Source organism: Strix uralensis, chromosome 1 (genome assembly GCF_047716275.1).
Source record: "Strix uralensis isolate ZFMK-TIS-50842 chromosome 1, bStrUra1, whole genome shotgun sequence".
Classification (NCBI taxonomy): Eukaryota; Metazoa; Chordata; class Aves; order Strigiformes; family Strigidae; genus Strix; species Strix uralensis.
The window spans coordinates 71745076-71767282 of NC_133972.1; positions in this window are offsets into that span (position 1 = coordinate 71745076).

A 22207-nucleotide genomic window follows, 5' to 3' on the forward strand; every position below is an offset into this window, starting at 1 on the left:
TTTTTTAAAGGATTGTCATACAATTACAGATTGTAATGAAACAGGACTTTAAGACTTACAAGAAAGAGGTGTGAGGATGTGACAGAGGTTGGGGGGTGACTAGATTGTAGCTGGATGTCAAAAAAGACAAAATGTTTCCTTGAAAAAACGAGGCTCTATTAGGACATGTGGACTAATGTAAGTGTCAATCCATTAAGATTTAGCATTCAGGGTCCTATTTTTTTCTTTTAGGCACAGGAAAATGAATTGCAAATACATTAACAATTGATCCATAAACCATTACTGAGTGCCTTGAAAAAGCATGTGAACAGGATTAGTATCTCTTGAAATCCACTGCCACTCCTGGAGCTCAATGTTGAGCAAGAGAGGTGCTTTGCTCTTGAAAATCTAACGACCAGTTTTGCAATGTCACCAATTTTTTTCAATCATCCAAATACCACCAATTCAATTAAGCTCATAAACTTCCTACCCATAGTTCTCCAGGATAAGCAGCTCCATTATAAGTGAATGTGGACGAGCTTGTGCTGTCCATGTGAAATATTGTTCAATCAACAGCCAAAGTTTTACTTGTCAGTTTTGATATATCCGATAATAGCTGTAGGTTGTTTTGCAATGTCCAATGTTCTGTGAAGATGGGCTTTTCATATTCTTTATTGTTTTTTTCTGACAAAATGTTGCCTGGACTTTTGCAGTTTTGTGAAATGAAACAACAGTAAAAACAATATATAATTTAACCCTCATAGACCTAGCTGGACTGCAGATAAGCATCTTTCCCAGGCTTATGGTTAGTTTTGGCCACGATATAATGAGTTCCTGTTCATTGATCCCTTATAAGCATCCTCAATGATTGAACATAACCCCATGCACAGCAGGCAGTCATTCATTTGTGCCCCTTTTCAACTCTGTTTTAATCAGCATTTGACACTGTTGAAAATCAAATCCATAATTAAGCTTCACAGACAGTCAGAGTTTTAGCAAATAATGCCAAAAAAGCAAAATTTGGAGGTACTTTTGAAGTCAAGCATCTATATAAATTCTGCATTATATACTCTTGGTGTCCAATGATTTATTCATACTTAAAGGCTATTTGTTTCTTTTTTTCTCATTTTCTCTGCTGAGGTTATTATCCTGCATTATTAACACAGTCACGTGTGACTCTTTATTTACTTTTTACTAGTGGGAATACACTTTTTTTAGAAACAGCTGTTTATTGCACATATAGGTTTAAAGTAAAGGTACACAAACACACTCACAAATCAACTTAATAAGTACCCTGATAAATAGCACGGCTGCTTAATTGGGACAATTGCTAGGGAACAGATTCAATGACCCCAATCAGTGAATTAATGGCACACCTAGTTGTGAAAAGTCCATTTAAATGATATGCTTGGTGTTGTCTGCTGCCTAGTCACAGTAGTTAACAGGTGTGAATTGGTGTTCATAGCATAAATTTCCTGCTGCTCGACCCTTTGTTCACTTCAGGTTGTTTCTCTACTCTTTCATAGTTGCTAAGTGAATGAAAATTACTGGATTTGTCTTAAATTTATCAGACTATATTAACACCTTTATAACAGTCAATTTTAAAAGTAAGATTATTTAGAGACAACGGTCTCTGTGTGAACCTTTCTAATTATTTACTGGGTAGGCAAAATGAAACCCATTTTCTGTGCCATATTCGGCCACATGCTTTTAAAGTAAGTTAAGTTCCAGAGTAACTAATAAACTGCATTTTAGACAGAACCTCGACTTATTAATCTGGTTTCTTTGGGAATGCACTGTTTCTGTGAACTTTGCTGATCCCCTGATTAAGAGCCCTGTAGGGACAGCTAAATAATGTAACATCTAAACTATCTGGTGCCTTTCCCCAGAAGTGGACATCTCTGACTCCTGAATTCCACAAAGAGCAGTGGGGCTGCACGTCCCACAGGCCAGTGTGCTGATTTGTCTGCTTGGTGTTTGGTTTCTGAGTGTGGTAAAGATCAGTATAAGGAGTTGATACGGCTGGATTTAAAAACAATAGAGACAAAACTATTTTTCCCCCATGTCTGCTGATATCTGTAGGTTGTTAGATAAGTATTGGGTTCTTTTGTTTTATATTTCCTTTCTCATTCTTAGGAAGTTTATCTCTTATGGAAACAATGCAAAGGAATAAAAACGTAATAAATTCACTCAAGTAAATAAACATGTCCTTTTCTCTTCTCTTCCTGAGTGAATCTGTCACCTTAAGTTTCACTGTGTCTCTAATGGGAGTTTGTCAGCTAAATAAAACTGTTCAGCTGCTTTCTGTAAGTTGCCATCAAGCAAATCTGGCCAGCTATGAAAAAACTACCTTGTCGTAAACTTTTATGACTATAGTTGAAAGATTTATAGATGCAATTATATTAAAACCATTCTTTTTTAGAAGAAGAAGATTAAAAAAGAGCAAAATAATCCATGGATTTCATAACTGGTCTCTGAAGTGCTTGAATACAGGATGGATGCTACTGAAAACCTTGTTATGTAGTGTCTTATGTTCCAACACACCACAAAACTACAAATGTACTTATACATCATGAGTGTTTGATGCACAAGGAAAGAGAAGAATACATGATCTATAGCTGCCATATGACATTCAGCAGGCAGTTCAACACTTCACTGGCTCAGCTGATAGCCCTGGTAGAGTACGTCAAAGCTAAATATCCGTCTCCAGTGCCAGCCATGTTACAACTTCAAGGCAAACTCAAGATACTAAAACTGTCAGTGCAGTGGTAAGGGAGATGGAATAAGTGGGTGGGACTGCATAAAAAAAAGGGCTTTCACTCAATCCCTATTGCTTTCTCACTTCCAGTCTTTTCTTCTGAGGCCACTGAATCAACTTGCATTGCCAATAAGTAACCAAACTGAGAGACAGCAATACCTTTTCTGTCCTCATTTCAAAGAAACTGATGGCTTTTTTAGAAAATAACAGAAAGTTTTAAAAATGTAGTTCTGTTTGGGAATCTTTTAAAATCAAAGGCCTACTGGACAACAGTTAGCAGCAATGTTAATAAAATGGCAGTGTGTGGCACCACAGGCTCTGGGACGGTAAAAGAAGCCATGTACCACAGGAGGTATTTAAGAGAATTGTTAACACTGGCAGAGCTAGTTTCAAAGTCCAGTTTCAGTCTTGATGGTAACAGATAACTAAACACAACTGTAGCAATAGCTCCAACAAGGAAGGGTAAACATCCTATTTAGATGGTTGTGCAAGTGTAGGCACAGCTATAGGTATCTCTTAATAGGAAGAAAACGAGGGAATAGATAACAGGATGCTTTCTTTTACTGGTTTTTTTCTTTTACTTTTTTGTGGTACATGTTCCTTGGGTCAAGTCTCTGACTGTACATTACCTGAAATAGCAAGGAGAACTGTATCAGCCTACTGCCCTGATTTAGGAGAGGTTTAGCTGATGACAGTTGTTCATTTCTTTTCATATATCTGCTTCTCTTCCTTTGTTTTGGAGCTTCATTTCCAAGCAAGAACACCTTCAAATGGCTAAAGACAAGATTTAATTGAAAACTTGAACACATGCTGAATGTGTCACAGTGCTTGGACAGTCACCGTACACAAACATTTATATTCAATGAAAGGAAAGTCCCACTAACCAAACCCAGCCTGATTGGAATCTGAGACTGCCAAGCAGTATTTGTCAGGCATAACTACAGTAATACACTGTTTTCAGCCAGATGGATATAGGGAGGTCAACAAGAGACCTAAGGTCTGCCTGGCTGGAGGTATTGTAAGTGTTGTGGAAAAAATTCTGAAAAACATTCTACTCTGGACAGTGGAAAGTATCTAGTAATTGTTCTTTTCATAGATATTCAGTCAATAACAGGTAAAATAGTTCAAAATTATTTTTTTTCTTTTCAAACTCCTTATCAGTTTAATATAGATTAATAGCTACAGAAATCACATAAAACCATGCTAGGAGTCAGGATTTACGCAACAGTGTAAAGCATTAATTAAAACTAAATATACGTGCTGTATGAGGGCATCAAATTATTTATAGAAATTTAACTCTTGCCTTTCAGAGGATGTAATCCTTACATAAGTGTCTTTTTCTATTGTCTGCTTAGACCACATAACCATTACACCAAATATAAGCCATTCTCGAAAGTTTTAAAGAAAAATCTTAAAATGATATTTAGTGTGAAATAATGTGACCGACATATGAGGATACCTTGCACAGTGTGGCAGATATCTTGTTAAATTATCCGTGGTATTGGGAACTTGCAGGTCGTTGACTATCCCAATTTAATTTGGCTAGTACAGGACATTTCTAATAATTAATACTGTAATAACACTTAATGATCTGCACTCATGCAATCTGAAAAACCAGCTAATGGTGCAGTTTTTAGTGACTGCACAAACAGCAACTTTTAAATTTGTCAAATGCTGCTATTTCAGCATCACACAGTCATGCAGAAGACCCTGCCTGTGGGGCTATCACTGATCCAGACACTAGAGACTTGGCCATGATGTAGTAAGAAGTTATGGACTTGGTCTCAAGGGGGATGTTCCTTTGGAATTAAAAGTAGGAACACTATGTTCATGGGGAACCACTAACACTCCCCATTTCCAGTGGAAAATGGGAGATGAGAATCAAAAAGAACCGATCTGTTCACTTACCTCATTATAGTGGATTGTTCATTTTAGGACTAACTCCTCCTTGAACTTCTTAAGCACTGGCTCTATCTGAAATGATCTGGTTGACATAAAGGTAGGCTTTATTCTGTAGTCAGTGGAATAAGGCCATTGGCACTGGTTTGTATAGTGCAAGGTAGTAGAGTTTAATCCTCTGAAAGACTGGATGGACATTGTCTCTTACACTTACTTCAAAGATTTTGTCATGGTGAAGGATTTAGGGAAAATTCCCATTGGTGTCTATAATGGAAATAACTTTTGGAATGAACAATTAAAAGAAAGTCAGCAAATTTCCTTTCTCCCCCACAGCCTCATCCTATGCTTGAGAATGAACACAAGTTAACTCCTTGGTACTATAAATTCCAAGTACATTTATCTAAGAAATAGAGTTTTGCATTCTTTAAAACAGCAGAATTTCACTGAAAGCTCTGATCCAAATGAGTTCTACTTTAGATCAAATGAGTTCTACTTTGCCAACTTACACTTCAGGATTATGGAGCTGTCTTTCATTAGACTGTGGCCGTTGGTTTAGAAAGTGGTTTTATTGACAAACAATGATTCAAATAAAGTGAGAAGGTAAACATTGCACCTTCCCCACATTAGCTCAAGAAGGAAAATAGTTAACTATCCAGTGAAAGTAGGGAAACATCTCATTCTGACTGAAAGACGGATCTCATGTGAGCTTACAGTGGAATCTACATGAACAGGAAAGTGAAACAGCTTAGACTTTGAGGGAATGAAAAGAGGTTTATCCTCTTCTCTTAGTTTAAGTAAAAATCACAGACTTCCCAATTAAGTCAGGACCACATGAAGAGTGATAAAAAAACAAGCTTTATTTTGTACATTTCAGGATTGCCTTTATCCTTGGACTTTTAAAATTAAGATTTTTTTTTATCTTGCATTTATTTTTTCCTGTGCTTAGTACTGAGAGCCAGCAATCAAGAAAACCAGATCAAACTGCTTGAGCAATTCAAAGAAAGAGGATGGGCATTTGTGCTTTCTCTTCACAATCTTTTGATATGTACAAATCAACAAAGTCCAGTCCTGTAACTAATTTGATGGTACATGGACTCCAGTGGAGGGAGAACTAAGTCAGATCAAAGGACACAACAGTTTTAACAATAGAACACAAATGTGCAGGGAAGTTTCATGTCTCTTTTCTCCTGAGGGCATCTACTCTTTGCTCTTTCAGTTAGGTTTTTAATGTCAGAATTATACTAGGTTGATATTTTAGTGAGCTGGATACATGGTTTTTATCTCCACCTGTAAAATAAAATGTCCATTGCTCTCAGGTGATTCACTCACTTTAGGCCATGGTTAGTTCAATGGGTCTAGAGACTGCTGCAATCACAGACATGCTCCTCACATGTAACATCAAGGCCTCATCCATAATGACTGAAGTGTGAGAACTCAGAAGTGAAGGACTGCTAGCCAAAATGAAGCTCATAGGATCATTGTCAGAACTGTTAAAAAAATATTGTTCTTGTCTGGGAGTGAAGTCCTTCTAATAATTTCATGAAAAAAAATCCCATTGTTTTTACGGGGTGTAGTCTCATCCTAGATATGTTTCATGAATATACCCCATATTTTAACCTGAAGTTTATTACTGGTTTGAGTCTAAAATTCAGTTCTTTCTGGTGGTTCACCCAGAAATCAGTAGCATTTAGTAATCTATAGAGTACCGAGTGGCATGCAAATAATATTACAAAAGCTCCACAAATCTGTTAAGGCACATCCAAGCCATTTTATGAGTTATTAGTTGCCATTGCAGATTGAATCAGATTTTTTTCCAGTTTATCTGTCCATTGCAATGGATATCAGGGGATAGAAACAAACAGCTCATTAAAGTTCATGCAGGCCCTAAAATATGAATGTATATGACTCTTCCATGTTTATTGAAAGATACCAGTCAGAAATAATCAAAAGAGAAATAAAATGTTTGTAAAACTTTCATTTGTAATTTTGATTTATGCAAATTCATACATTAGCATGTGGTTTCACACATTGTTAACAAAGATGACTGACTTTAGAAAGTTAATTTAGCCATTTATTTCAACTCTCTAGTGATAAGAATACCAATCATAGCTCGTGTCTGGAATAACTGGATTATCTACAGTAACAAATACATTGCACTCCTATTTTTCCATATTTATTTTATCAAGTTTTCTGTCCTGTTACTCCCCTTCCCTTCCCTTCCCTTCCCTTCCCTTCCCTTCCCTTCCCTTCCCTTCCCTTCCCTTCCCTTCCCTTCCCTTCCCTTCCCTTCCCTTCCCTTCCCTTCCCTTCCCTTCCCTTCCCTTCCCTTCCCTTCCCTTCCCTTCCCTTCCCTTCCCTTCCCTTCCCTTCCCTTCCCTTCCCTTCCCTTCCCTTCCCTCTTTTCCTTTTTTGCTTATCTGAGGTTATACATTTATTTCATTTGCAGATGTACTAAAACATTACTCTCACATACATGGCTGAGCCCATGATGGCTAAGCAGATGCTGGCCATTTCACCTCACAAAGACAATGACTTTTTGTTGCTAAGACATCTATCCTTTCCAGAGACAAAACATGAATCAGCAGATCACCATAGTATCCTTAAAACCCCAAAGACTAAATGATTGGGAGAAAACATGAGGCTGTCATTGGTGTAAACCATTTTTTTGGAAAAAGTTTTTAAACATTTATTTCCCAATTTAAAAAAAAAAAAAAAATCCATTTTGATCAACAGCCTGTGTAGTAGGTGAACTCTTTTGTGCTGTTTGGTTAATTAACAAGATATAATTTATGAGAAAAATCACTGAAAATTAATTTATTTTTTAAAACTTGGAGAAATAAAAGGAAGTTCCAGTCTGCAGTAAAACACTGTGGAGAATTAATGTGACTGCAAAATTTAACCACTCTTTCTCTGAGACTTTTTGACCCTGACTCTTTGAAAACTGCAGTCATACTTGAAAATGATGTATGCTTGATGTATCCCACTATGCCGAACTTGAAGAATATGTTAGCTGAGTTTAATATCAATCTCAAAAAATATCTGCAGACAAGTAACCTGATGCCAAGAAATATTTTTAATTCCTACAGAAGTTAAAGAACAATGAAACTCAATAGCATTTTCAGGTACCCAAAGCTGTCAGTAAAAAAGAAAATGAAAATTATCAAAATTTGTCTTTTATATGGAATAATTAACATTCCACAGCAGAGACTGTCAGAACCTCCTCAACAACATATATGAGACAACAGTGTTGTGTTTTATTAAAACACACTCTGTTTTATTCAATGAAGTGCTGAACTGAGGTTCAAATACTTGAGGCCCACTCGAAAATATATGGACAGTACTTTCTTAACTCAGACACCCAGTTTGTGTTACAGTCTAGAAGTCCTCTTAACTACAAGTGTTCAATCTGTTTTAGGATCTGGCACATGACTTGTACCACGTGCTTTTCAGCATTCTTTTGGCAATTTTATGTGACCATTTATTCTTCAGAACAGAGAGAGCTGCTTTTTAAATATGTTTTAAATTGACTGAGCACCTTTAATCTTCTGTTTCAAATTCTGTAACTTTCCAGAAAGACATGCTACTGTCATCTGTGTCACTTTACTTAACTGGCTTCCTTGTGGTACTAATGCATTTACAGTTTGTTATCACAGTCCTAGTTTTTCTGTAACAATCATTGAAATAACTCAGGCATTCAATCCTGGCAAGCCACAGACTATTCTGCACTTTGAAATTCATAGATTTAGCAGCATAGTGTCAGATCATTTTTCATAACCCTTGTTTCCTTGTCAGCATGTCATAGCCAGTAAAGAGCTGCTAGATTAGTACAAATATATAAATCTTTTCTCAGCTTCACCTCACTGCTGTTTAATACTACTTTACTACACCACTGTGCTTACTAGCTTAAAATACCTTCTGTTTGGAGAAACGCATATTTATTATTATTATTGGGGAGTTTTTGTGCAATTTCCCTGAGCACAGGCTGACAGCTGCATAGCACTTTGTCATTTATCATTGTACACAAGATCTGTCAACTTGGGAAACAATTTCAATAAAAAAAAATCTGCATGAAATTACTTTGTGAGAGGAAAAAAACCAGTTCTGGCTTTTGTATGTGCAATTCTGTGTCTCTATTTATTTATTTATTTTTGTCTACTTTTTTCTTCTTTTTTTAATTTTGGCTGTGAAAGGTACTTAATGTACCAAAAACAATTTGTACAAGCATTATTTCACCAATTGAAAGTGTGTACGCCTTGCTGAGGTCTCCCTTATCTAACTGTTGCTAATACATTTTCATGCTGTGCTCTTATGGCTTCATTTTACAGTTGACGAGATCACCCACTCCATGCTGTGTTGGAAATGGGACCCTCGTCACTCTAGTCCACAGAGTGCACTTAACATGTGAACAACAAACAACAAAAAGTTACTGCTTTAAAACATCTTCATCCCTTTATCCCTTTGTTGTAAACTTAAGCCTTGCTTTTATAGCTCACTTTAATAAAACAAAGCATAACAGCTATGTAAATCAGAAATCCTATACCTATCAAAAAGAGGGAGGATTTACTAACCTATAGGTTCTGTTAAGTTAACCTCAGAATAGGTCAGTAACACTCTTCAGATTCTTCTAAAATGTACAACAGTGCTCCTCCTCAAAGCTTACAGTGGGGGAAATAATATTTCCTTTCCATGACACAGCATTTTTCTCCACTTTTGTTTAATTTCTTGTACATCATGCCCTGTAACAAGATCAGCATCTAAGACCTGCAGTTAGTAAAACCAGCTGGGGCAATAATTGCTGTGAAATTATGTTCTGGACAGCTGAAAAGGAGGGATCAGTATTACAGTCTCTTGTTTTCCACCCTGTCAGTTTTTTCTGCAGCTATGGATTTGTTGTCATCAGTGCCTGATGATTCTGCTGACACCCCTGTCAGAAAATGAATTTTTCACTCCCCACTTGATTGACTCCATTCATAGCATGTAACTCTGTCAAAAAGTGCCACTCTCAAGCCTACTCACTCATGTGTTTGCGTTTTCTACCAATGCTGGACAGACAGACAGACACATAAAACCATGAAATATTCAGTAGGCATATTTCCCACTTCATTTATAGTTGTTTATTTTCCTTGTGAAATGCTATAATTTCTTTGAGTTTGCTTTAAATCACTTGATTTCAAAAATCTTTCTGTCAGAGGACGATTTGCCGATTCTGTACTTCATGCATGAATTAAAGCATAGATGTTAAGTTTTGTCAGATTTCTTGATGCAACTAATATTTGAATGTATGCCATTAATGCGAGTCGGTTTCATATACTACTACTAATAAAAAGATGCACCAGAGCCTTTCATAAGAGACTAGTTTGTGTTAAATTAAAGTGACAGATATCTTCAAAACTTGGTCCATAGAAATGACTCAGTAATGGTGTAAAAAATAATTGGGGGATCTTCCAGAGCCTGGATTATTTAGCCTAAATGATTGCATATTGTTCTCTGAGAGTCAGTGTTCACAGAGAGAATTCTTGTTTCTGAGGAAACAACCCTGGGTAGCCGTCACTGAATACTACATTAAAATGCACAAAATTGCCTACAGGCAACCTACTTCCAAGATGCAGAATCACAAACTTTTTCAAGTGTGAGCAGAATGTGCTTGCATACCACAATGAACAGCATTACAAGACTTCATGTCTGTAGTAGGCACAAGCGTTTTAGAAATCACTTCATCATACAAGGAATAAAGTAGAGTAAGACTGTTAAAACACACACTAAATAGTTTGTGGCAGCACAAGGACTGCTCTGTATTGTTATTGCGATGCTGATAAAAATTAAGAGCTATTGGAAGACAAAGGCCACCACCAAGATGAGCAGAAAAACTGACATTAAGCTGAGACTATTCATATGTGATACCAAAAACAATGGTCTCAGGATCTGTTCTTATCCACACTTACATTGGTGTCAATAAGACATGGCTCAGTTGAAGTTAATGAAGTTATACAGGTGATAAAAGCTATTATACAAAAGCTATCATATTGATAAAAAGAAGAGCACACACAAGCTGTCCAGTATATCCCAGCCTCATTCAACATGGCTTTGCATTTGACACCAGTGAAGGCAAATTTTACAACTGATATATTTTCCACTAAATGATCTTATCATCAGCTGTAAGCAGGCTAGTAAGGGCAACCAAATCTAAAATCAGCAGATGCTGTCCTCAGAAAGTTGTTGGGCTTTTTCATATGATTCGACATTTTCCACAATATTTTCATTTAAGTGCAAGCAAAGTTGAGAGAAGGCAGAGGATGGTAACGCAAAAAACGTGATTTCAACTGACATTAGATTTAGTAGCAATAATGAAGGGTTTTCAAATGTATTCCTGTCATTCATTTTAATATAACTATCCTGATGTGGATATAATTCTCCAGTACCTGATCATTTATTGGAACAACATCATTTAGAAGTTATGGTCATTTTGATTTCAAAACAATTATTTCAAATAATCTGTTAATTGTTTTTTAATAGTAAAGTCTTCTATCTTGAAGAAAATGGCAAGTTTATTGTTTTTCTTTTTGCTTTAATCTCTGAGTTTTGGTTCCAACAGGCAAATTTTTTCCTCCAAGTCAATTATAACTCTAAAAACAAATGAAATGTAATTACCTTTTTATTGACACATTAAGAGGAAATAAATAGTATAATCAGCAGTTATATGCTTTCCTCAAAGGTGTTGGTTTCATAAGCATTATGATTAGCTAACCAGATTCAAAGAAGTGGGAGAAAGAGGTGGGAAGAAGCCTGTGATGAGAGAATAGGCAGTCAGTGATTTCATACAAAAAAGGATTATTTCTAACACAGTCTAATACAAGAACAGCTGATTGAATTGAAACACATAGGGGGGTAAAATGGTTCTTATCAAATTTTAGAAATCATTGCATTCCAACTTCACTTACTGTATTCCATTGTTCTACAATTCTGCTACCCAAGGTCTTCATACTATTGTATTGTTTTCAAACAAAAATTTCCACAGTCTTAATTAAACAGTCTCTACAAATGATAAAACTGGACCTGCAGTCTTAATAAAACATCTCTACAGATGATACAACTGGACTTTCAGTCTCCAGGTAAAAGAAGGTCATCACAACTGAGTGGTCAATTTTATATGACAGACACTGAAAATTATTAGCCTTTTAAGAAATGATCTGTGAGAAGTCAGTTGTTGATCTTGAAGAGCTCTGATACATAGTACACTCATTTTTTTAACCAATCTTCTGGACAGTAATCTCTAGTTTTAATGACAACTATTTTTGCAATTTGACAGGTAGGCTTAAGTCCATGAAAAAGCTTTTACGATGGAAATAAAAAAGGAAGAGTCTCATAATGCTTAAACTGTGTCAACCAATTGCTAAAAAGAAAAAATAACAATCCCCTCCTCTAAATAGCTAGAAACAAATGAGCACAGGGCAGTAAAAATTAACAAATAAGGGACTGAAACATTTATTCAGCCAGAGAAACAAATAGAGTTTAAAGGGGGGGAAAAATCACAGGGAAAGTAAAACAATTATCAGTTATTTTAGGCAATAAATGTTCAGTAATGTCTTCTGAGGATTTGATCGAAATGGTGCCAGTGTCTCACAACAGTTTGGATGAAGTTACAAACACATAGAGGAGCAATCAGGCCATTTGATCCAAAAAATTACAGATCAAGGATCTGATACACAAAGGAGTTATTTGAAAAATGACTGTCTGGAGCTGGAACAGAGTGTCTCACACACATTAATACTGTTACTATAAAAAGAAGGGATAAGGAGAAGGAAGGACAAAAGAAAGAAGAAATGATACCAACCTCTCATTGACCTGAATGACGATATTGGAAACTTCTATCACCATTTCTTTCTACTTTGAAGTAAAATGCAGAAATGAAGAGTCATGATTAAGCAAGGGAGTGAAAAAAGAAGTTCTGTTTAGCAAGTCTACTTAAACTAATCGGGGTTTTTTTTCTCGTTATTTATTACAACCCAAGTGTACAACCTAGTGTCACCCCACTCAAGTGGAAATGTGAGCATGTGGACTATTTAATATAGTGAATTTGCCTAATGTAGCACAATTACAGAAATGCACTGAGTAACTTTGGGCTGATTCCCCAGTAAAGAATTCTTTATGGAGTGCCTACAAGGCACACCTGTGCCTCATTACCTGAATCGATATTTTTGCCATGTTGATTTGAAGGACAAAATAGGCTTAAGAGATTCTACTTCCATAATTACAAAGAACACAAAGAAGACACATTAAAAACTGGAAGAAAAACTCAAAAACCTGTCATGCAGTACAACAGGAGGACAAAAATACAAGGCTAGCTCTAACTTTGCACCTAGGAGCCTCTGTACAGCAAACAATTCCATTTTGTTAACAAGCCACAAGCGTACACTTAAGAGGCAGGTGAACAAATGTAATTGTGAGAAGTACAATGATGCTTCTGAGTCTAAATTGTGTTCCTCCCAAGGCACATGTGTTCATCTATTGCATAGTATTTTTTTTGCGGGGTTTTATTTTTCCCCTCTATTTTAAAACAAGTGAATGGCTTTTCCCTTAATGACCTCAAAGAGGTAAAGGTTTACAGAATTCCTTTTTAAATTTGTCACATCTCTGTTTCTGTATTATTGAAATAAAGCATCCATCATCTTCTCTCTCTCTCTCTTTCTCTGTGTTCCTGGCTTTGCTCTGGCCTGTGAGGTCAATACAGACTAAAGGCCATTAATATCTGATAGCTGCAAAGGACTTGTATTAAACACTGATACTCCCATTATGATCTCTGGTGAATAGGTTTCCATATCAGAAAAACACCATTAGAGTTATCAGCAGCTGGCACAGTTTTAACCTCAGCAGAGGCCAAGGAACAAACAGAGACTGAAATATCCCATCATCTCTAGAGGCAGTTACTTCTACTCTGAGTGCAGGTAGATTGGTGAGGTACCAGGGGGTAAATTTGCCCTCTGTCTGCTCCTGCCATACCCATTCTTTGCACAGAGAGAGACAGATGTAACCTCCATGACTGACAATCTGACCACTGTGACTAGCTTTTCATTCAGTTTATTTGCTCTTAAGCCTTCTTTGCAGTCCACTTTTATTCTAGAGAATCAAATACACTGGAAAACAATCCAGGTATTCAGACAGCTCCAAAGGTAAGGCTGTGCTGAAATTGGTACTGAAAGCAGGAATTTTAACCTTTCACACGTTGATGACTGAGTTTAGACTCCCCATTTAAAACTCTCACTTTTCAGGGGACAATTTCATTCTCAGTAATTTTTTTATGTATTGTATGGGAGAAGATTCACACACTGTGGCAGCACAAACATTTAAAGTGAGTGCTTCAAAAATCCCCCAAGATTACACCACTTCAGTCTCCAGCAGCTGACCCATATTTAACACATTTATCATGTGTGCTCCTGCACAAACCATCCCAGATGCAGATAGCTTTTGTGATTTGAGCCTTAACAGGCAAAAACTGATTTAGAGTGACAGAGAAATGGCAGTGGACTGCTAAGGACTTCTAGTCACTTCCCTTCCTAAAAACTGCCAGCTGCACAAAGGTGATACAAAAAGACCATTTTGAGGAACAAGGTGGATGGGGAAGGGTTAGAGAGAGAAATGAGCTGTGCAGGCATGTGTTGGACTACATAATGGGCAGGCCCAAGTACTGCTGCTTCAGCTACCCTGGTGCAATGAGGAGCACTGCTGGAGGGAAGCCTCCGAGCCTGTGTTTCCACATGTCCCTCTGCTCGCAAGTTGCTCTCCTTCATGATATGTTGTACAGTCTGATCTTCAGCCCCACACTTTCTCCTCTGAAAACAACCCACTTAAATGTGTGTCTGTCTTTAAAACTGGCAGTCTGTCATGAAATATACTTGTCTGCAGGTGTTAGGATAGGAAAGTTAGAAAGGTACATAAGGAGAGTTTTGTCCGGAGGTGAATCTGGATTTAATGGATCAGTCCTGGATTTTTAGCAGTAGCATTAGCAGAAAACCTCAAAGAGGTATAAACATTGACGGAAAGCATGTGGCATCCACACAACAGAGAGTCTTAATTCAAATTGCAGTCATAATCACCTTAAATATTAAAGAGAGCTTAATAAGAAAGACTTACCACTAATCACATGCAGAGTCAATGACACCATATATTCTTGTTGCTGGTTGCCTGGAATGGAACATAAGTTTTGATTATGCTATGTACTTATATGCAAGGTGGAAAAGCAAAAGAGCTGAAGGATTAATCTAAGCAAGCTTTCAGCTACCCATGTCTTGCATTTTCACTCCCCATCCTGCCCTCAGAAGGTAAAAATAAATTGCTGGAGTATTTGCAGACCATGAGTACTTGGTGATGGAGCGGCACCTGAAATCAGAAAAAAAAATCTGCTTTATGTCTCTGTTGACTGGGAATTAATTTGTATATATGTGCTACAAATCACTATCTCCACCAACTGCTTGATATGGAAAGAAGAAAATGACGCTGGTAATGTATGACCCTGAGAGTAGAGGAATTGTAGCTATTTACATCAGTTGTCAGCAACCTGCTGCTTGTTTGCGGTGTTGCTGCATGGATATAGATAACCTCTCTGAAACATTAGCTGAGACAAAGCAAGTAATTCTTTGTTGACACATTGTCAGTTTCTAATTTGTTCTCAAACTGTGAGGTAAATCCTCCATCTCCACTGGAAAAAGGACCACTCTATCTCGCATCAGTCTTTCTGCCCTTTTCACTTTCTATTCTCAGCTGGAAATGTAGTCGAAAAGGAGTTTCCTGCCCGGAAACTGATAAAACATACCAACAAAATTATCTGGAGAGTTTAACCTTAGCTGCGGTCCCTTTACTTCACCCTGAATAAAAACACAGAGCAATGCTGAGGGAAAACTGTGATCCTTATTAGTGCAGCATCAGAAATCAGGAGGGCTGCAGTTGCAGGGGACAGAGGTTATCCCTTGCACTTGGAAAATGTGGATTTAGCTACAGAATAAAATGCCTCAGAGCCAGGTCTTGGTGAGTGAAAATGAAAAGCTGAGAAACAAAACCAGACTGATGGCTCTTCGTGAAACATTGTTACGTCAAGAAAAAATGGCGAACGCCATGGCAAGGACTTCATCCTCTTTCCACTGATACTTCTTGGAGCCTTTGAGGAGCCTGCACTAAGAATACAGTAAAATGCAATGTGCTAGGAATTTCCTTGCAGAGAGATTGACCTGATTACATTTCACTGGGCATAGGAGCTCATTCTTCTTTCTGACTACTGCTTGGATATAAGACTGACAGCTGGACTCCATCACTTGGATTAATGGGTTAAAAGCTGACATCTTTTTAGTATTTTGGACTTTATTTTCTTTATCAGCTTGACTTTCATGCTCAGAGTGCTCTTGCCACAATATTCTTTTAAAAGTACACTTGTCAGGGTCCATTTGCTACTAGCTACCTTGATGGTGACATCAGCGATGGCTGCGGTTTACCTTTTGACCTTAGAGAGGCAGCAGATGGGCCCAGTAATAAATCCCGATTATTAGTGAAGGAGCCAATAGCTTGAAAAGACAGAAATAAAAGTCAGGCAGTTTTACACTGCAGTTCTTGTTATCTGCTTTGATATGGAGTTGTGGGCCGTGTCAGGGGCGATGATGAGCAGCCTGCAGTCCTCTGCTCCTGGGCAGGTGGTGCGTGCCATGCCACTGGCCTTCTCTTCCTGCCTTCTCTCCCTCCTCACTTCCTCCCCCAGCAACCCAAACCTCCTCCCCACACCGAGTCCACTTAAGCTTTTGACTCCTTGACTTAAAAGCACCAGGCGGAAGGATAAGAGCCCTTGGGTTAGCCAAGGGGCAGTCAGAGCTGGGCCATTCTCCACAGGCTGCTGTGGTAATGGCTGACGTGTGTCATGCAGACCCTCGAGGATGGTGCACAGGGATGGAGTGTTGCTGGGAAGAGGCCTCAGCGCAGGTTTGGTGAAGGGCAAGGGAACTCTACCGTGACATTTTAACAGCATTTAAAAAAAAAACCAAAACCCAAAAAGAAACCCTATGGCATGGTTCCTACAGCGTCAATTTTGTGTTCAATACACTGGGGTTTGCAGATGGTATGGCCAGGCCAGCTGGCAGCCAACGGCTGGCAGCAGTTACGTACGACACCTTAGTCGGGCCTTGGTTGTGGAAAATGCGATTTAGCCAAAGCAGTGCGCTGCATGGTTCAGCTCAGACAAATGTTTTCCATTTTTGGAATAAAGACATTTATATTTTAATCTTGGCTGGTTTTGTGTCTTTTTCCCAACATGTATAGTTTGGTGGTAGAATTTTCTTACTTGTTTCTAGGTATGTTATGTAGTTTATATACTCGAATCCTGCAGCAAAATTCTTGGTAAATTGTGGTTTTGCACAAGTAAAGACTGTAAGATTTTGCTTTATATAAACACAAAAAGCTTCCTGTAATAGCTCAGGTGCATAAGCCAAGATTCTAAGGATCCCATTGCTAGCCACATGTACTTACAACCTGGATAGTTGCAGACATTATTATATGTTGTATGATCAAGAAAACGATGAAGCAATTGCTGTTTTATTTAATTTAGACATAAATCACCTAGGAATAAGGCATATTAAGAGTTTTTTTCTGAAATGTCTATGTATAGTTTTTGTAATTTTAATTTTTTTTTCTTTTTCTAGGAAAGGTGACAAGACGAAAAACATTTAGCATCTTTGCCTTAAATCTGTTGGAAAAGAAAGAGTGAGATAAGTAATTCCTCACCCCAAATTTTTGTAGATGCTTTGAAACATTTGAAGTTTTCCATTCAGTGCTGTTTTTTCAATAGATATAGAAACTGTCTTTCAAGGAAAAAAAAAAAAAAAGATTAATTTATCCTGGGGATACAATCTGCTCCTTTTATGTCTGTGAGCAAACCCATTTAATTTACTGAAAATAATGTGAACAGACTATACTTTTTAAATCAAATCAAAGAAAATTTCACACTTTTCTTGTCTTAAAATCTTTCCCATTCACTTACTGATAGGAATTACTGTACTTTGTCCTGGTTTAATTTGCAAACTATTCTTAAACTATTAGTTTTGTTGCAAGTGATTTCCAAATGAACATTGATTTTTTGCTTTCCAACAAATCAGTCACTTAAAATTACAGTGAGTTTTCAAGCAATCCTTTTCCCAAAAAGATATGAGCAAAAATTGGGACATTTTTGATTGGTGGCTAAATTTACTTCAGGAATATGGTGGACAAAGGTCTTTTCAAATTAAAAAGTATAATCTATTTTCAAAAATGGGAATCCCTTCTGAGGTGGAAAAAAAGATTATGGTGGGTTTTTTATAATTTTCATAAATGTTATTAATTTACCTGAGAATAATTTTTCTGTGAAAATATTTGGTAGCAAATCTAAAATAAGTAGTTTTAGATGCACTACTGCAACTGCTGTTAACAGATGTACAAGAAAAGTCAATTTAAGATGCCATTTTCTATTTGTGTATATTGTAAATGAAGAATACACATAGGAATCGGGCCCTTAATTTGTATAACAACAGACACAAGCTTACTGCAAAATTATTAACGGCTAGTGGTTTTACTTCATCAGTCATTAGTTATATCAATCATTTCCTTGCCAGCATGGTAACAGAAGCTCTACTGTTTTGGAGAAGAAAGTGTATGTGTATGTTGTGTGTGTTCCATATAAATTACCCAGGTGTTTTAATACATCCAGGTGGTTTTTTATTCCTTTTGGAAAAACAGAAAGGAAACAACCCAAGGGCTAATGTTCTAATTATCAGTGGTTGTGCAAGCCTCCAAAAACCATGTATTCTATAACCCCTGGAAAAATTCTGACATGTTATAAACTGGCTAAATTAGCTTAAATCAGTAAACAAACAAATTGGTGCCAGCACAATAGTACCATAATGCAGTGCATACTAAGTGACTTATTTTCCTAATGCCAAAAATAGCTATATAAAGCAATGCTAAATAGCCTTGATTTTTCTTTATATAATTTGAGTTAGAAGTTTTAAAAGTTATAATTCCTGACCTTTAAAGAAGAATGGTAAAACATCTAAATTCTCAGAGATTTCTGGGAAATTCTTCCTAGACATTGACTTACAACCCAAATCATATGCAATTCACAATGTTAAAAATAAATTTCATTCAACTACTGTGGTAACTCTGAAAGCTTGGGTGCATGATTTTTTTTGGTTTAGCATTGAAAGGGGAAGCCGATTTCTTATGGAAGGCAGATCATATTGGGCTAAACTGAGTAATATTGACATAGAATTGCTTATGTAGGAGAAGATATAAAAGCATGTAGGTGAAGAGCATAAAAAACTGTAAGGAAATGTAAGACACTCCACAGTGTTTTTTGAATCAGTGATAGGGCATCAAAATGTAATGAAAAAGCATAATTTTTACCCTTTTAATTCCTGATGGCTGTTTATCTGCTTTTCTATTCTGTATTGGAAGATGCTTGTGAATTTTCTCTATGGACAACAGATAATACCCTATGTAAATTAATGGCTGGCCCTGCCTGACTGCACATGTGGGCAGAAAGTTGCAGGAGTCATTTCTTTCATTGTTGTGCATGTTATTTTTTGCAGTCCCAGGGTGCAGAAGTATAATCATTATTTATGATTCAGGTAATAATCTTTGGTAGTAACCTCTCTGGATGTGAATATAATATATTCTGTATACAAAATCTATCATGTGTTTAGGAAATGGAACTGAAACCAGTTTTGAGTTTTGCAGGGTACCACATACTGTAATGTCTTGAATTTTTAGTTATTGACAGTTTTTAAGGTGAAATGTTTGTATACTGATTGTCCTGTGTAAGTAAAATCTTCACACCTCCATTTTTCTTTTATGATCACATAATGACATCTAAACCATCAGAATGTTGTACACATGCTTTTACTTTTGACTGCTCAATGTATTGATGTTAATATCTATACTGGAATACAGATCATCACATTTATGCATTAATATGAAATTAAAACAGCATGTCTCAAGTACTTACCTCTTTCCAAATCCAAATTGCTTTTCACAAGTGACATAGAAGTTATTCATCTCTGAAAATTACACAGACAAAGAGCTGTGGAAGAAATGGTATATATATTACTGAATACCTTGTATTCAATACTTCTATCAATAAGATACTTATTTTGACCACTCAATTGTACTGGAAACTGCATATTTGCTGGCAAAAGTGAACAGACCTATGCACATGAATTTGTGCTTTAAAAGAGAAACCCTTTTTTTAAGTGTTGTGTTCTCTCCTGTCTGCATTTAGCTACACTAACATATTTCTCCGTGTGAAACTGAATAATTAATTGTCCCAATGGTGCCATCAGGAAAGCGTTTTCAATTGCTGTTTCTGGAGACTCCATTGCTACTTGGCTCCCATGAATATGTCAATAAACATACATGGTTGACTACAACAGAATATATTTCTTTTACACAGTTCACAGTCTTTTTCTGAGAATATGAGAGACCTGGATATATAAACTGATGGTGTTCTTTGTACAGTAACAGAATCCTTAAATCTGAACTGTTGCTTTTCTAGACTGCAATCAATATGTTGAAAAAGGAAAATACTACTGGTAGCCTTAAATTCATTTGTACCTAAGGAACTTTAATAATGTAAACACCATTTGCTGATCTTGGTAAAAAGCAGATATACACCTGTCATTTTGTTTATCCTTTTTTTGAGGAACAGGGATTTCTATAGGGTTTCCTCAAATTTAGTTGCTGCTTTTACAGAATCATGGTTGGTGACTTTTCTGAGGGAACATCCCACATATTTATTTCAATTGACCTCCTCACAAATTATTCAGGATTTATGTACCGACATTTTTTGTCACAATTATTTAACATGCAGATTTGTAACTTTTCCACGGTAGCTTCACACATGTATACAATGTGAAGCACAGCTGCAATCATGAGTAGTTTATCCTGGCTTTGCCTTGTCTTCTAAAGGCTTTAATGAATGCCAGAAGGTATATAAGTGAATCTGTCTTTCACAAAATATTAAACTCCATTAGGAATTAACCATCTATATTGAGTCTTCTTCCTGGTACCCAAATTAGGAATTCAGAGAAATGTCTCCACACCACAAAACAAGGCAATGCTCTTGGTACAGGATTCCACCTATCTGCATAGCAATTGCATATCTTCTGGGATCTGTCCATGATTACATCTGACCCTATTTCATAACATGCTGTTTTGCAGGTCAAAATTCTCTAGTCTTGATGTGCCACTGAGATGGTGCAATCCATACTATTGGTTCAGTAACAATGCTCCATTAGAATAATCACATCTTGTAACTTCCTTGTACATCTCTTATATCCTTTTAGCACTCAAGGCCATTGACCACAACTGGTTTTTGTTGTATGGAAGCAAAGTTGTTTCTCATTGTCATTATTATTTTGATTGTTTTCATGCTTGGGGGACCCAGTGGAAAATGAATTTTTACTTCTGTGTTTATTTTCATCTTAAACATCTGACAGCTCTCCTCCTCTTTCACAGTATACAGCACAACCAGTGGCCTTCCTCCAATAACAGTTTTTGACAGTGCGTTTTGAGAGACACACAGAGACACACAGAGATTTCTTTCTTTATGTTACATCTATTGTGTTCTATTTAAGTATAACTTGACAGATTTTCTGCTGAGGTAACAGCTGTTTTTTGCAGGGAAAGCTGAGAAAGATTTTTTTCCCTCACTCGTTCTGAGAAATCCAATAGCTGGGAACCAGCACGAGGCAAATTCAAACTAAAAGCCACACAAATATTTTTAACAGGGAGGACAGGTTATCATTGGAGTAACTGACATGGCTGTTGTAGGTTCTCTCTCAATGTACAATAGCTACATTTACCTGAATTATGAAGAATTTTGCATAACTTAGTACATAAAATTGGTGACATGGATTCAATAACCTGATATTTATATTACATATGTCTTATTTTGCTAGGTGTGATTGTCCCTCTCTATTCATGTTTATCATCCACCTGCTAAAAGGCATCAGATAATTTTTTTGGTAAATGCACTTTGCTACTCTATGCACTCTCTCTTCCTAGAGATGTAATTTAGCCATTGTGTATGTTCTGCTATACCCACCATTTTAGAAAAATCACTTCTTTTATCAGATTGCAAGAGTCTTTTGTAAAATCAAGACAAAATGTTATTCCCTTCTTCAGACATAGCAATTACACCACTAAATGCAAAATTATTAATTCACAGCTTTAGCTTGCAAACTGCCTTACTTGTTCCCAGACTTGCAACTCTTGCATACTATGCAGAGACCATCATATAATCCACAATCTTCTGATCACTTTCCATTTTCTCTTGGGAATTAAATTCTCCAACATTTGCTCCTTGTATATTCAAGGCAGACACTTCTTTATATAGACAGTAACTCAGTTTTCTATTTCCTTAATTTAGGTCTTCTGCAGTGTAGAATTGAAAGTCCTGAATCCAACAAAATCTATGATTTTTCTTAAAGAAAAATATTTTAAGAAACCTCATTGTTCAGTTCAAAAGAGATGAAAAAATCAGAACTGAAGTGTAAAGAATTATGTAAA